Below are 13,117 nucleotides of genomic sequence, written 5' to 3' on the forward strand. Positions count from 1 at the left end.
GGCTATCTTGTCACAAAAGACTCAATGTGTCAACAGTGTAAATAAAATATAATCAAATCTATAAGTGTATCATTGATTTGTGGTTAAATAAATACATAATAAAATAGTATATTCAAAGTTGGCTGCTAGGCTGCTGCAGAAGTCAGAATGTTTGTGATGAAATCAATAACAGATTACTGACTGCATTCTGATTGGTTAAGAGGAGGTCAATACTAACTTCCATAATAAGTAATAAGTGCCCAGAAGCCTTCATGCCTTAGTCTGTGCTCTATAAATTCAGTACATTATATTACATATAACCTATTATTAAGGAATATCAAGATCCCTTAAATCCTTATGATTACACTCATTCTCTTTGATGTGCATCCATAGACAGGATACTCTGCGAAATATTTAGGAGTATTTAGAGACTGAAATAATTAAGCACAACTGCAACACTCACACCTAAGCAACATGGGAAGGATAGAAAACCTACATCTACAAACGTGTTTTAAGTTATTTATTTATTTGTTTATAAAGCGCTGAAAGCCCGCGGGCATCAGAGCGCTAATAAAGAGACAGGACAACAAGTAGTGAGAACAGGACACAAGTGAATTGACCGATTTCCTCAGGAGAGACTAACCTGTTTCGCGAATTTAGTTGAAAAGAAATGTTTTCAATTTTTTCCGGAAGGAAATGTAGTTGGACTCGAGCTTCAGTGTGATGGATAGTTCATTCCATTTTTTTATACTATGAGTCGGAAAAGCTTTTCCAAGTCTGTGCTGTTTTTTAGTTGTGGAGGTTTGTAGTTGTCCTGTATTAGAGGATCTGAGTCGCCTAGTAGGGGTATACCAATTGAAATGTTTTTTGAGGTAAGCTGGTGCATTGCCGTATAAGCAGCGGTGAACCATAGTAAGAGATTTAAACATGATTCTTTCTTTCATGGCCAACCAATGGAGGGCCTTTCTTTCGCCAGTGAGGTGATCCCTCCAAGTTTTTCCCGTGATGGTCCTGATGGCGTTATTTTGAATCACCTGACATTTCTTCACACAGTTGCTATTTGCTCCTAATAGTAGGGCATTACCATAATCCAATCTGGATAGTATTGTGGCCCTAGTGATAGTCGTGCTATTCTTTTGGTCTAACAAAGGTCAAATTATTCTTAGTAGTATCTGGTGGTATTGACAGTTTTTCTTTAAGTAAACTGTGTGTGCTTCTGCACCTAATGAGGCTTGAAGATATACTCCTAAGGTCATCACTTTTTCTGAGATTGGTATTTGGGTGTTTTTAATGAAGAATGGGGAGTAGAGTGGGCTCAGTTTTCTTCTGGCCTGTACGGAACCGAATATCATGAGCTCGGTTACATAAGTGTAAATAATATGCATACTTCACAAATACACCAATAATTTCACCTCCAGCATGCTGGATGCTTGCCTGACAGAAACCATAGAAAAAGGATTATATTATAGTGAACTCGGTCACTTAAATCAGAATTTAGGCTTGCATTGTTAACAGTTAAAATATCAAATATGCTTAATTAAACTTAGCCAAACGGTGTGGTGAGGGTATTCAACTTTCTCCAAATTAATCGATTATTAGAGTGCTTATTAACTGACAACCCCTAATAAATGTTCCGTGAATCAGAATTCCTGAATGGAGGAAAGGCACTAATCAACCCTAGCGTTTGTTTTTGGGAGATCTAGGACAGTAGCTATTAGCGACACAGTGCCCATCACCGGGAGATGATATCATCCTCAAAATCAAAATAGTGAACAAAACGTCTGATTAATATGCGCGTGCTGGCAGCGAATTGAACATTGCAAGAAAACATTGAAGGGAAGCTGAAATGTAAGTCACCAAACAGTGCGTCTTTGCTTCGGAGATAGATGTGTAACTAACTACAAGGCTATTAAGATAGGAAACAATGAAGACTATTCATATTAATTGACTTCAGTCATGTGACGGAAACTGGTACAAGGTGGCATTGCTTCTATGTATATGTTATTCACATTTTGATTCATGACAAACCCACACAGAAACAATTATACACATATACATTTAACAGTGATGTCATACTGAATAGCTAAGGTAACCAAGCAGCTTGCCATTCACAGAATCCAACATGTTGAAAAACTCTATAAACTCGTCCAGTGAACATTTCAAGTCACTAGCTAACCACATTACTTAACCAATACAAGACAGGCTTCAAAAGACCCTACTCTGCTAGGTTCTAACAGGATATGGTAAGTGCCTAAGGGATTAAAGGCACACTTCTGTTACTCACCCTAGGCGAGTAGTATGGCCAGATCCGCATGACTAGTCAGCAAGTTTGGGAATTTGGCCTGGTAATCCAGGAATACCTTAAAATGCCTTTGAGTATCATATTCATCCTTTTAATAATCAATATCAAAAGGAGTGAGTTTTTTAATCCGGTCACTGGGATTCAGAGGGAAAGTTCATTTTTAGTGACAAAGGTACTTTTTTTCCGCTTTCATATCCGCCCTTAATAGACAAGATTTGTTGCAAAGAACAGAACGACTAGCGCCAAATCTCCTCACAAATTCCTAAGATTAATGAGAAACCAAGGGTCTGATTAACAAAAATGTTTTAACTTGGGAAAGTCCAACTGACATTTGTTTTGTAAATCAGGTCCTAAGAGTCTAGCACTTCTTTCATTTTCAGTACTACCACTTTTTCCAAGAGCGGACACATTTGTACAAAGTCCGACCACACGTGGTCCAGGGTTTCATTTCATGTATTTTACACTGCGTCAGTCGGCCGAGTCTGACATTCCCCTTTTTGTGGAGCTGTTCTGGAGTCCAAAATACCCTCTTAAGTATTTCTTCTCACAAGCATTCCCTCTCCATTCCAACGTTGTTGGTTTAATGTTGCCACAGCAACCCATAAAGTGTGCTTTATCTATTGCATCTCCCAGGGCCTTTGTCAGAACAATATCAGTTTTACTTCTTGATAATGCGACTCACTAGGAGTTTGTAGATCCCTGATTCCAGGTGAGGCATTTTTCCAAACTGTCAAAGGTCTACTTAAAGTCTGCAATTGTTCCTCTCACCTACATGCCCAGTGCATTCATCAGCAACCAGTATCTACCATAGGAACAGCCCAGAATACCAGACCTCCTTTCCAGTCCATCCTTCCTCGCCCATCAGGTCTTAAGTGACTATTCGTCGTCCTCCTTAAATATCTGGTTTACAAGGTGCTTCGTGAATAGGCTAAATGATGAGATTTCCCGTTCAGGGCATTCACCCCTTCCCCTGTCGATTGCAACAATTGTAGCATCCATAGAGCCAGCCTGGCTATAGTTTTATCTGACAAAACTGTCTGGATTAGGCTGTTTAACTCCCTGAAGACTGACCTGCCCAGAGGTAGTGGTATGAATCTTGACTTGTACTTCACTCTTGGCTCCCCTGTCATCATTATGAAGTGTGCTCTACCCTGTAGCAGTAAATTAAGAGTCATCCAACAATCCATGCCATTTCTCAGTCTTAACAAAACCTCGGTCATGTTCACACCATATTTCTTTTTGATGTCTCTGCATAGGAAGATCCTGGTGCATTTCCCTTTGCCAGGCCAGCACTTAAAGCTCCAGGTCTGCAACAGACTCTTTTAGCAGAAAGGCAACGCTAGCAACTCCTCTGACTTGTGCAGTGGATCTTGTAATGAGACACTGCGACTCATTACAAGCCTAGCGGTCCAGAAATAAGGTAGGAATGGTGCCAGTGCTTCTGTGTCCCCATTCCCATACACTTTCTGCCACCTGACATCCTGGGGCACCGGGACTTGTAATGTCCTGGTGGCACTGGGATATCGGGCGGCGGAGCAGTGTTACAAGTTCGGGAGCAACCCGCCAAGCTCGTAATGAACTGACTTAGAAAGCTTCTCCTTTAGTCGGGCATTGATAGGCACACATTGTTCTGGAGCAATAAGAAAGCATTTATCATTTCACTATTCAACATGGGAAGATTATGAATATTGCACCTCCATCATGTATGCTGCACACAATGCTTATGTTTATACATGAGTAGCTTACTGTACTGTAAAGAACTTCATAATAGAATGCTATTTATATCAATGCATTGCTTAATGCACTACATAGCTCATGATATTTATTCCAATGATCCTTGAAACGTTTTTGTCAACATTTTAATAAGAATCCCTTGTACAGACTTTTCATGAAAAGTAAATGCACATGTGATGTCATCAGTGATGTCATCAATGACATTTGTGATGTCATCTTTGATGTCCTGGGTGTAAGTCTTAGCACTGCACGGTGGTGGCGTGAGTTATGGTTCCTTAGTTTGCCATAACTAGCGAATTTCAGGGGTTTTTCGGTTTTACTTGGAACCATAACGTCCCTTTAACAAAGGTTTTTTACTGAATTTCATAGGTTTTTAGTAGCGCAACTTAACCATAACGTCTCTTTAACAAAGTTTTTTTTACTGAATTTCATAGGTTTTTAATAGCGTAACTTAACCATAACCTCCCTTTATCAAAGTTTGTTTTACTGCATATACATATACATAGTGTGAATTTGATAGATTTTTACTAGGATTCCCTTACTTTATATACATGTAACAAAGAATATACTGAACCCCTCGCTAGTGATTTTGAAGTCCGCGGACTGTGCGTATGGACGCGGACAACATCAACACTACCCAAAAACTCAGGGGGTATCTTAGATTGTTCTATCATGCCATATAAACACTGAACAATTTCAAAAAGCAACACTTAAACACATAATATTAATAATAAATAAGAAATAGAACCTATATATGTAACACATCAAACGTCCTTTTAAATAGCACATGTACTAAAATGGAATATACTAAAACAAAAAAGATATGCCTCCAACATAATTACCTCACAGAAACTGCACAGCAAGAAGCAACAGTAGACCTACACATCAGTAACAACAAAACTTACCAGAAACTACTAATTAAACGTCATTGTTCTTCTATATTTCTAAACTTTCTGTATTAGGTACACTAAAAGTATTTTTTTTACACAGAAATGTCCAGTACTTTGGAATGGCTTGAAGAAAATTTCCCACGTGAGGAAATGACTGAAGACAGTGATACTAATGGTAGACACTTCTCTATATAAGCAAATTAATAATCATTACTTTATGTGTACTTAACACATTCTTTTTTTAACAGATCATACAAACAGTGAAAACAATATAGCAAAAGAGACATTAGAAAATGCTCTGCAGCACATGGAACAACAAATGGATATGCTTATGAAAAATTTCAATCTTTTAAAACATTTTGTGGAGGACCACATAAAAGAAAAAAATAAATATCATTGTCCCACATGCACCTGTTCCCCCTCTCCATGTCCCAGTCAACTATCCCCAAACCCTCAGTAATTAGAAAAACTTTATGATGAGACTTCCATCCCTTCATCCCCTCCCATCCATTCTCTCCAAACCCCTAATTCCCCCTGTATTTGTGTCAGTTTCTGCTTCCCCCTCTCTTTCATAAATGTTATATACGTACATAATAAAAAAAATATTATGTGTGTTTTAATTCAGTCCTTTGTGTCTTATATTTTTTAAAAAGGCAGTTGGGGTGTCTGCGGACAGCATGCGTGTCTGGAATGTCCACAATTAACCAAAATGGGGGTGTCCTAAGGACACTATACCTGTCTGTACTGTCCGCAAGCAAGATGGAACTGTTCTTAGAACACAATCGGTGTCCGGAATGTCCACAATTAACCAAAATGGAGGTGTCCTAAGGACACTATACCTGTCTGTACTGTCCGCAAGCAAGATGGAACTGTTCTTAGAACACACTGGGTCTCCGGAATGTCCGCAATTAACCAAAATGGAGGTGTCCTAAGGACACAATACCTGTTCCTACTGTTCGTGATTAAAATGGGAGTGTCCGTAATGTCCGTAGAACATATACGCACATGCGCACCACACCCATAGGTCCTACGAACATCGCGCCTGTCCGTAACTGTCCGTTGCACGTGTGTCACACTTTTAATTAGTTTGAGGACCAGAACACTGTCCGTTGAAGACCCACGCACATGCGCACGACTGTTCCTGTGCATTTGGTGTCCTGTGGACAGCCGTCCCATTCGCGAACGTGTTTGCAATGTCACCATGTGACCGCACCCACGTTGAGTGTGTGTCCTGATTTGCGGACACTGTCCGGGTCCCTGAACATTTTAAAAGTACTTTTTTGGACAATCCAAAGTATTTTACAGTAGAGATTCACCATTGCACATATCCCAGACAATGGCCCTGGTGTTCTAGATACTTTTTGGAACTTTTTGAGCCTTTTTGGGGTGTTCAATCTGTCCGCAGACAGCACGGCTCTCCGCGGAGCATGCACCTGCACCCCTATAAAAGGCCACACCTCAGAGCTCATCGTCTTTCTACTACTGCAGATTGACTTGCTTTTTTGGTTTTGCTGCTTTTGCTGCTCTTGCTGCTTTTACATCATTTAACCTGATGGCATCCATGGTTGCTGCTGCTCCAGCTGGTGCTACTTCTGCCTCTGCAACACCCCCACCCCCAACCCCTCCACCACCACCACCTCGCCAAGGGCCTGAAGAGGGGTACAGGCGTGAGGGTGTAGAGGAGGTGAATGAAGAGGATGAAGAGGATGAGGTAGTGGAACTCCCTACTACCAGCACCCGCCGTCAGTCTTGGGTGTGGCGGTTGTTTACCACTCTTGATGGAGTGCCAAAAGCATGTGCAAATAAGGTCACCTGCAATCAGTGCCACATGGTGCTGAGTCGTGGGAGGCCTGGTTTGTACAGCTTTGGTACAACATCAATGAAGTGACACCTAAGGTCGTTCCACGGTGGGGCTGTTCGCAAGTTTGTACCTTATGATAAACGTTGAAGGTTGAGTTCCTCTACAACATCCTCCGTTTCCGCTCCTGTCACCACAAGAGACACTCCTGTGGGACAGCGCATCGCTCCAGCTGCCTCACAGGCCATTCATGATGCTGTTGACCCTTACCTTTCGAGGGTCAAAATATTGTGTATGTACTGCGACGCAGTACTCTGCAGGGGGAGAATCTTTGGAGTGCTTTCGAGACTGCGGTCAAGGATCACGAGAAGGTCTGCCCACTACCTGAATAAGGCCCACCCTACATCTTTCTCTCTCCACCTGCCCTTTCTTATCCCCGTGGTTGGTGTCCCTTACTTACCCTGCTTTCCCCTCTTTTCCTTGTGTGTCGTGTGTAAAAAAACAAAAAATATATAAAACAACAAAAAACAAAAAAAAGGCTCTTTTAAGAGCCTCCTTTGATAGTTAAAAGTGACAAATAGCTCAGGGCCATGTGCATTTATTTTTTGAGGTGCTTCCCTATCATAACAATTGCACTTTTCTATGGGAGGACGTGGTGGCTCGGGAAAGAGCCTTTTGGTGGTGTTTTTTTGTGTTTGAAAAACTTCAAATGGTCAACACCTATTGCAAAATTGATGTCTGCAATTCCAAAAAATGTTGCAATGCATTTTGTACATTTCTCAGAAAAATCTGATTGCCAGCATAAGTAGGATGGACTCCATCTCTGCGAAAAATGTATGTGCTACGAAACATAATATTTTCATTGTGAAAAGAGGACATGCCAACATCTCTTAAAAAGCCACAAACAGCCTTATTGACATTGCGCCTATATTTCTTCATTTGTGGACCAGATAAGGAAGAACGCAGCCAAATTTGTCTCTGTGCAATACGGGAAACATTACTTGGGAATTTGGAAACATGTCCATTAACTTCCCAAGTCCTTCTTTCATTGCTAAACTGTTCCTCCACAATGAATTATAATTATGTCTGGATGATGCTGTCTCTCCAAAGGAGCACAAAAGAGAGGTACCAAGTCCAGCCACTTCATTCCACGCACTCCATGCCAGTGCACTTCCACATTAGGAAATCCAAGATCTGCAGCTACACCACACTGTTCTGCATGCAGCTCCAAGCAATGTATCCATGAGTCTCCCAAAATCCAGATAATCTGTTTTCTAAAACACACAGTCATAGCTAGCTGTTCTTCTCTCAGGAAAAAGACTTTCTGACAAACTCTTTCCTTACACAACAGACCCAGTAAACTTTATTGACCAATCCCTTGCTCAACTCTGTCTCATTTGCATGCCTCTCTACCCCAAAATCCCCATACGTAATACGCGGTATCCGTGGACAACCGCCATGTCTGCGGACATATCGAAAATCTGAGCATGATGAATTTAAATTTAAATAGTGTGCCCCATTTCACCTTTGAGGTTGGCACTGAAAAGAGACGTTTTTTTGGGGGGGTTTTGCAGATGCTTGACAGACACCTGTTATTTTGTATTTTTTGTTCTTTTTTTTCTTCTTACTTTACTCCTAAAATGTCCACATAAGCTTCTCCAAAGCAACCCTTACATTCCAAAACAGTATGGCATTTCACATAAAATATAAAGAAATGCCATTTTCTTTAAAATAAACAGCATTACTGGAATCAATATTCTCATTATTACAGAAGAACATACCAGATCTAAGCATGAAATCAAACATGCCTCGGTGGATTGCACACCTAGCAATGTTTTGCTGAGGACAAACAACAGAACTATTGTCCCATTTTGCCCTATGTACTAATCCAGAAAAAAATAACTATGGCATTTGGAAGGATGTTCATTACTGCTTGAACCAAGTGTTCCAAATCTCCCAACAAATTAGGGGCACTGACATAGCCCAAATGCAAAGCACCACAGAGCAAAACTACCACCTGGGGGCTGTTAATCCTGCCCATATCTTCATAAACGTGTACAATTCCCTTTACAATGCAATCAGGCAGAGTGCTCCACACCACCTCCACTCCTTTAACATCAGCATTGTTTGCCAAATGCCTGCATTGAGCATACTGCTGTAAACCGTGCACAAACATATCTCCAACCATCAGCACCCTGACTTTCTCCACCTCTGCCATCTTCACAACACACAGCCTCTTTCAACACAAATGCACAACCTCAACACGTAATTGGCTATTCCCTACAGTCCCCTTTCCATGCTGGATTTGCTGGAAAACCCTGGATGTGGCACACCCTGTCCGCGGACAGCCACAGAGTCCGCGAACCACGTAACTCTTAGACAGCACTTCTACCATTTCCACTTCACTCTCTGTGCCATTCCCTCATTGGATACAGCTAAGCAGTCCCACAACCATCCATCAATCACATCCAAGACCTCTACATCTAACTCCCTCATCATAGTTCAGCACTTCAAATGTACTGTTGATCACTCTGAGTACAAGTCTCATATCATTTGAAAGCACCTACTACAAAAACTACTGTACAAGTCTCCAAGATTTCTACTTGCAGCTGCATGTATATCCACATGCATGAATACAAACTACAGGCGTGCATATTTTATGCACAGTACATGTACAACTCTTATAAATGCATATAAACAGAGTAACTGCCACTTAACCTGTATAACCTATAAAATGAACTTACTATTATTTTTCCCATCTGCTATAATCAACTGTCACTTCCAAACCTGTCTGCTATCTAAATTCTTTTTTTTACACAAACAGCTATCTAAACAATTATAATATTAAAAGATATGAGAAATAACAGTATAATTGTAGAAAAACACTTAGCAGTGTTTTATAAAATTACACAAAGCTAGCATAAATTCATGATTCTTTATACACTCACATAGTTCCCAGCTGAAATAACACCATTGCCTGTACATCACCTCCTTCTGCTTTATTACCCACAACTTCACAAATGCATACATTCCATGCTTTTCTATACAGTTTCTGCCATTTACCTTATAAAAATGACAAAATAAGTATATCATTATTTCGTCTATCTCCTAAAATCCAATAACCCAGCCTTAAGAAACCAAGTGAGTTGCATATACTTAGTATTATACTCATTTGCAAAGCATGTTGAACTAACAGATTGTAAGTAAAATATAAAGGCTGCACATAGTCAAAGGAAACTGCATGCACACACTATGCTCAGTTATCAAACAACAATACTACTACAAAAACATAAAAATCAACCTCTAAATTAACATCAGTGCTATGAACACACAAGATTACTAACTTCTTTCTTTTACAATTGCAGTGAAGACCACTCCCCTTAAACAGTAGCAGCATCTGAAGTACAAACAACAATTCAGAAGAAACCTGCTCATTCCAAACAAAAAAAGTAAGTACAGTACTACCATAATATTCTAACTGTTACTCAAGCACACTGTGGGGTTGATTCAAGGAATTTGTGCACCGAAAAATGGGGATTTGTGCACCATTCTGCCCACTAATCCCCATTTGTTAAACAGGGATTTGCAGGCAGAATGGCGCACAAATACCCATTTTTCGGAGTACAAATTCCATACATCGGCCTCTAGAATGTTAGTATTGCAGAACAAAGAACTGTATACCATTATATTTAATATTAGTGCTTCTCCTCACCACTTGCTTACTTTGTACTGTTATCTTAACCCCAGTATAGTAACACACGAATACAAGAATAGCCTTCCCAACTAGTTGTAGCTGCCCAATGCACAATCACACACCACCACATACATCCTTACTATCACACTCAGACACTCATGCACACAACACACATACACTACAGAAGAGCCCAACCCATACCTTCCTTTTTTTCAACAGACAACAAAGAATGCCTACCAAAAATCAAGTCTGTAGAAAGCAACGCAGAAGTAGAGCAAATGAAAATAAAAGTCTCCAAAATAAGCATCCATCTCTAGCAGAATTGGTACAAAAAGTTCAAACAAAAGATCTAATAGAGTCATTAAGCGAAACAAAACAAGCTTCCAGTACAAAAACTTTGCCACCTCTTTCAAAATGTAAAACGAAACAGAAAGTGATTAACAAGAATTAGCTACCACTACTGCTAACACTGCTCCTATAAATCTTGATTTAGTGGCGAGTAACCATACCATAAAAAGTATAGACAGTGCAATCCTTCTCAAAAGGAAGTTATTGATTTTAGTGTTAAACAGAATGAACCCACTAACAAAACTAAGTACTAAACTACAAAAAACACTTCTCAAAAAATGGAATGTGAACAAAAATAACTTCTTAAATATCTGTGGAGGTGAATCGAGTCACACCACGAGCACAGAACCATATTTCAATGAAGAAGCATACAAACAAAAGCAAACAAACACAATTGCCATACATAGCAGTGGACGAGGGTATGAAAAACTAATAATACCATAATGAAACAAGAAACTCTGCTTACAAAAATATCCCCAGAAAACTCAGTATTACCTCTCCATCCGACTGAACCAAAACGTCCAGTGTACGAATGGCCGTGCACGTCAATATGTAACATTGACAAAAAATCTTTCAAATCTTAACGTCAGTTCCTCGATCAATATGTAAAAGGCAAAGACAAATTCAAAATGAAACTTCTGCAAAATATGGATACCTGCCCAGTGCACAAATACACAAGACTACAAGGACATTCATTAGCCTGCATTTCAGGACCTAATTGCAAAAGCACCTTCCATCATATCAAAATGATATCAACACATAATTCAAATATAAGAAATCTAGTCCATAAACTTTACTATGCCAAAAGTCCAGCTTTAGCATTAGGCAATTTAAATAACAATCTTCTACACAGTATAGCCAAAGACCTACTTAAAGAAACAGAGCATATCCAGAGAAAATATTTTGGAAGTGAAAGCCACTTACAAAATGCAATAGCTTTACAACAGACTACGAACAATTCTACAAATGGCAACCTTCTACTACACACATACAACAAAGAAATACTAACATTTAAAAGTACATCCGCTGAAGTACAGAACCATGTGTGTGTGTTGCCGCAGAAGTTTTAATAAAAGTAGCTCAAAAACTGTAGACATAACATACAAAATAGAAGACAATGAAGATTCCAAATGGTTTGAATTAGATCTCTACCTTATAACAGAAAAGAAATACAAAATAAATGACCCCTTAATACTTTGCAATTACTGCACTGCAAAACTTGACAACAATCAAACTCCTTCACGAGCTATCACAAATAACTTGAAATTATTCCCACTACCAAAACCCTTGCAACAATGAGAGCATCATAATTCAAACAGTGCATCCATTTCAAGCAATAATATGCCTTCAACCAAAAACCGCAAAATTACCTCCCTCAGAATTAGTGAAAGGGATTTGTGGCAAAGTAGTTCATTTACCATTAGATCTGAAAGAAAATGTACACACGGTAGGAGTGCAACGTCCAATAGAGCAATCTTTAATTGTCTTAGTAAATGGTGTACCTACAAAAGACAAAAAAATGGCAACAACTCGTAGACTTATATAAAGTTAGACAAGCCTTGCAATATCTAAAAGACAATAATGAATACTCCAAAGAAATTAATATTGAAGAAAACCTGAAGGAAATCACTCAAATAATTCAAGAGTCACCAGAAACTGTTCAATTTGAACTTCTAGATCCTGCTACAGTATCCAATATTTTAGACCATTATACAACTCATCCATTACACTCTAAAGACACCATAGATGATGCACTAGAAACATACCAAATGAGACAAACTAAAGGATCACCAATCAGCATATGAGAAAAAGGTATAGAAGCACGTGCTTTTCATCTACTCTTTCCTTCTGGGAAAGGAGGAAGGTACGATGACAGACCACTCAGATAACAGCATCAGAATACTGCTTGTTACAAATGTATTCTGAAGATTCCAGATTTAGACAAAATGTGGAATACATATTCCACCTACACTTTGAAAGTGAACTAGCAACTCTATGCTATGGAGTTGCACACACATTCAAATCAGGCATCCATTTTCAAAATATGTCAGCTACGCAATTACTACAAAATGTGCAAGAAAAAGTTGAGGTTTTACAATCAAGAATTACAAATCTGTTAGCAAACATGCATGGTACTATATAATACTGGTTCCGACATCACAGAGATGTATGTTGTGTAATAAGAAACCTTGGCCCACCCACTTGGTTTGTTATATTAAGTTGTGCAGAATATTCATGGGAACATTAACATGATTTCCAACGCATATCAAACAAAAACAAAACAAACATAGATATAATAACACATGGAGAACTTTGCTCTCTAGATCCTGTTAATGTTTCAAGATATTTCCATCATCGCTTCATTGCTATGT

General features: G+C 39.2%; 1 protein-coding gene across 2 annotated transcripts in view; it reads left to right on the forward strand.

The window, feature by feature from the left end:
- The window catches only part of PKHD1 (PKHD1 ciliary IPT domain containing fibrocystin/polyductin), a 4,356,595-nt gene that overhangs the window by 3,320,499 nt on the left and 1,022,979 nt on the right, over positions 1-13,117 (forward strand). The gene's annotated exons all lie outside the window — the stretch shown is intronic.

Source organism: Ambystoma mexicanum, chromosome 4p (assembly GCF_040938575.1).
Source record: "Ambystoma mexicanum isolate Mex_15411 chromosome 4p, UKY_AmexF1_1, whole genome shotgun sequence".
Lineage (NCBI taxonomy): Eukaryota > Metazoa > Chordata > Amphibia > Caudata > Ambystomatidae > Ambystoma > Ambystoma mexicanum.